Source organism: Mycetomoellerius zeteki, unplaced genomic scaffold (assembly GCF_001594055.1).
Source record: "Mycetomoellerius zeteki isolate Tzet28-1 unplaced genomic scaffold, Tzet1.0 scaffold154, whole genome shotgun sequence".
Taxonomy (NCBI): Eukaryota; Metazoa; Arthropoda; class Insecta; order Hymenoptera; family Formicidae; genus Mycetomoellerius; species Mycetomoellerius zeteki.
In genome coordinates, this window is record NW_017256489.1 from 112,210 (window position 1) to 117,239 (window position 5,030).

General features: G+C 29.1%; 1 protein-coding gene across 1 annotated transcript in view; it reads left to right on the forward strand.

The window, feature by feature from the left end:
* Positions 1-5,030, forward strand: part of LOC108720634 (metabotropic glutamate receptor 8) — a 179,929-nt gene that overhangs the window by 61,767 nt on the left and 113,132 nt on the right. The window lies entirely within an intron of this gene.

The window sequence follows — 5,030 nt, forward strand, 5'->3', positions numbered from 1 at the left end:
TATGAAAAATAAATATATATTTCGGATTTCTAATATTTTTTTCATAGTAGTAGACAGTACAAAGTTTTTACTGATATAGTTCATTTACTTTAAACATAGTAAATAATACTTAATAAATTAAGTTTTTGATAGGTGCGGCGTATACATGTACCGGAGTTACCTTATACCTAACCTTTTTCGCGGCGTATACCTGAGCGCACGATCCGCGCTCCATGATTTTCATGACCCCGATCGTCCGCGTAGTAAAAAAAATTGTAGAAAATATAAAATGTAGATAATTATATTCAATTTTTTTTATATAAAAGATTTAAAGAATCAGATTACATTCATGTAATCATAAAATACAGTGTACTCGTACATGCATTTAAGTATGCTAAAAACGTTTTTATAATGTCATTACTTTTTATATGAATTATGACTGAAAATTTTTATCGAATGTATCTTTTTGTAGTTATTCATATATGTTTAATAATATATTATTTTAAATGAACTTTATATTAAGTAAAACATTAGATAAAAGAAATCTATATTATTCGTTAGAATTCTCATAATTAAGGTGATCGGTCCGATCCGCTGAGCGTTATGACCCCGTTTTCCCCTAAGTATTTATAAACGCAATAAATTTACTGTGCAATTAGTAAAAAATAAATATTGAAATTCTTTTTTATATCATTCTATAATTTTTAAAAACCTTGGCAAAATTTGTGTTCCTAATTAAAATTATTTTTCTGTCCATCAAAATTTATGCATTATAGCAAAATATGAAGTCTGTATCTTTAAAAAGAAATATGTTTTAAAAAACAAAAAAGAAAAAAGGAAATAAATAAAGTAATTGTGATTGAATCATATAACCTCGTTTTATTCTGAATTTTATTTATTTAGACGACACAAACGAATTGGGTCACATATGTATTTAACATTTTGCTACCTTGCGAGAAATAATTGATTATCATGCCGTACGCATGATAAATAAGTCAATTTTTGGAATTATCTAGTATGTGTTACGCAACATGTAAAAGTTTGACGTAACAAACCCTGATTCTCGTTTGACGTCATATCATACTATATATGTATGATATATAGTATATATATATATGTATATACATACACACATACACAGAGAAAGAGAGTTCAAATAGAATATAGGGTAACAGTGTAACACCGTAGTCTCATTTGAGAGAATTGCAGATACGTGTAGATCGAAGTATATGTGTGCGTCTTATTATAAAATATTTCATTAAGAAAAAACAGAGAAGAAAGGAAGAGAGAAAATAAATAAGTGCAGTTTTACGAAAATTGCAAAAGTTTAGCTTTAATATTCTTTCCGCTAAAAACTGATTTTTCGGAATTTCCGAATGGAAAATTATACAATATTGTTAAGCGTATAGCGCGCTGCGCATCTGTCAAAAAAGTGTGTAGGGGAGAGTGGTCTAAATCGGACCTATTTGCAGTTTTTGCTCTCTATAAGGCATAAATAAAGTCCGATCGTAAAATCGAAGATGCTGTTGAAAAGATCATTTAATTCCCTTCATTTTTGCTTGAGATTATTTTGACGTATCTCTCACTTGTGTTAAACTATAATGGAAAATGTAAAAACGCTTTTTCCGGTCCGATTTAGAACTATTGGTTTCAAATCGGACCATCTCCTGGTTCAAAACTCCGGTCGAAAACTCCTAGTTTTATGGATTTTTAGATAGAATTTTAAAATATTTTAATGTATGTTTCTTAGTATTGAATAAAAACGAGCAATTTGACAGTCAAAGATAAACATTTTTTTCGGAAAAAGAAAATACTGACTGTTTATATTATTAGAATTGAAATCAATAAAACTCAACTAATCTGAGTTTGATGACTCATGATATTTTACTGATTTAATTGCTTGGACCAGATCTAGTTAGCCGATCACCAGTACTACAACCAGGCCTATAAGTTATTCACTGTACTGTCCAATTTGGACACAGATCTTTTCGAACTTTGGAACAAATTTTACAATTAACCGCAAAAGTGATCACGAAATGCTTGATATTTTTTAGTTCTACACTCTTTAATTATCTTAAATCAATTATTTTTCAAATTTTTAACACCTTTTAAATAATGATTTACAAGGATTTTCTTTTTTAAAAAAATTTTCGCACGATGGCTAAAAATACATATTTGCCTCTATTTTATGAATGTTATGACAGAGAACTGTCAAACTGCTATCACATGTTCGGTATCTTATAAGGACTTTACGTTATAAATAGTACTCAAATCTGCTTAACCGTATTCATTTAAATTAAAAAGGTCCTATTTAGAATACGGTCCGATTTAGACCAATATTTCTTTTATTTCTCCCCTTTATTTTAAATAAAAAAAATTAAAAAAATAGAAAAGTATAGTCACACTGCAGTCATATGCTATATAATTTTTACAGTACGCAACTACATTGTGGTGAAAAAAACCAAAAGTTTTTTTTAATATTATATTATTTTTTTAACGTTATCTCGTTTTTATTATAAAAATAAATAGTAATTAATATTAAAAATATATAATATAAAGTGCATCGTCAAAAAACATAATGTATAACAGGTATCTTAATTTATAAAAGAAAGTAACATTATGTATAGAATACAATAGAATATAAACATTCTTAATGTAATTAAAGTTTAACACAATTAAAAATTATCTTATTAAAGCTGAACTATGTATGTATATATCATAATTATTATTTAACATAAATTTCGGAATTTATTAATCGAAATCGTTGAAAGAGAGAGGAAAGCAACTATTATTTTTAATATGAACATGTAGAATATCGTGCATATATTTTTTAGAAAATTTTATTTTGAAAAAATACTTTCAAATTATTTTTCCCCAATCTTAATTTCTTTCTTTCATATTCTTCTCGAATACGCGACTAGATTTGATTACTACACAAAGTGCGAAGTAAACATGCTTGTGAAACGTTACCTTTCAGTTATAGGTGGAATAATATCAAAAACTTTAAACTGATTTATTGTTGTCGCACAACTAGTTCGTGCAAAATAACCGCCGTTCACCGAACTTCCTCGCTAACGGATAACTTTCGTTCTCGCCAGTTGTTCTTGTCGCTCGATATAGTGAGCTCCTGTAACGAGCAACGTGAACTCGTGGATGATTAGTTTTTTGGGATAAATTTTCAGTGAAGTAATATCGTGCGCGCACAATTTTTCCAGTGACGACATTAATATTGATTTTCTTCACAAATAACGACGAGCAAAAATTAATCATAAAAAAAAGTCTTTTCATTTTTAAAACTATCGTTTTATTATAATTTCAATAACACGTAAATGTTTTATTCTAAATACATAATATTTTATTTTATTTATATACTAAAGAAGTCTTGAATACTAACTATTTATTAATTATCAATTATTTTAATTTTACTATATAAAAACTTTGCGAATGGCATGTTATAAAGTGTATTTCTGAAAAATAAATTATTAGAAAATTTATATATATATATATATAGAAAATTACGTACACATTAATTTTGTGTGATGGAATTTATACATTTTATATTATTATTGCTGTTATATGTTATGACATTCAATCAAGATCCCTTATTTTAAACTTAAGTATTTATAATTTTGAATGGTATTAAAATATATGCACAACGAACTAAATAGATTAAATGTTTGATTTTATAAGTCAAATATATAGTAAAAAATATACGTATATATACTATATGTATGTATCGCGTGTTGCATTGGTCAGTATGTCAGGTTATTTTATAAATGTAATACTTTTTTCAGCAGGTATTACATTTATAAAATTAATCGATTGATTACATTTGTAAAATTGATCGATTGATTACATTTTATAAATGTAATGCTTTCTCTAGCATTACATTCAAAATAGCCGACGTACTGACCAATATATTGATGCAACACGCGGTACATATATATAATGTGTATGTATATATAGGGTGTTCCATTTTAAATAATGCATTAAGTTTCTCGAAAACTATGGTAGATACGGAAAAATGTTTCAAACAAAAGTTGTATGGTTCGGAGGGGAACACAAAAAAGTATCATTGATTTGACCTTGAGTGGCGTCGCCAAGGCCACAAGATCAAGGTCACGTCGATTTTTTTAAATAGAATTCCTTATTTTTCATTACATTTTCTTGTAGCTTACCTCAAAAGCTTTTCAAAACACCATAATAAAATATTTTTTTATTAAATATTTTTCGAGTTATAAGGCTCGAAAGTTACAGTACAGCCGGCATTAGTATTAAGCAAGTTATTCGACCAACGGCTAAAACCTCTTGAATGTTGTTCAAGATCATATCCTAAATAATATTTGTCAAGGTCAAATCACTGATACCTTCTTATGTCCCCCTCCGAACCATACAAATTTTGTTTGAAACATTTTTTCGTATTTATCATAGTTTTCGAGAAATCTTAATGCATTATTTAAAATGGGACACCCTGTATATATACATATATATGTGTGTATATATATATATACATCTACATATATGTACATATATACATACATATATTCGTTACTCCCTACACTACATATTCCGACTTTCAACAAACAGATTTCGGATTGTTAAAATTAAAAGCTTTATTCCGGGAAAGCTTTGTAACTCCGGAAACGAATGGTCAGCGTTCCCAGCTGATTTCACAAACATTAAAATCAGTGGCGGAATCGTGTTGTTGCCAGAATTTACGAGCGTGTTTGGCTGGACTGTGTATTTTTCGGTTTGACGAGATCCCTCCATACAGCCATAGCGACACGCGGATTTACTGTACTACGCCGTATCCACAACTTTCCTCATACTCCTTGAACTCGACGTCAACAGCGTTGAGCAGCGCATTCGACCGTGGTGCTCGAGAATACGAGGGGTTGAAGTCTGTCATTTGATCTTTCGGTCCCATGACGCCAAGTCGTGCTCGTACACGTGCCATTGTAGCTAGACATTGTACAAATGAATGGCTCTGGGAAAATGTAGGACATTAATCCATCGAAATTGAACGTCTATCTTATTCTTCGTTATCGCTC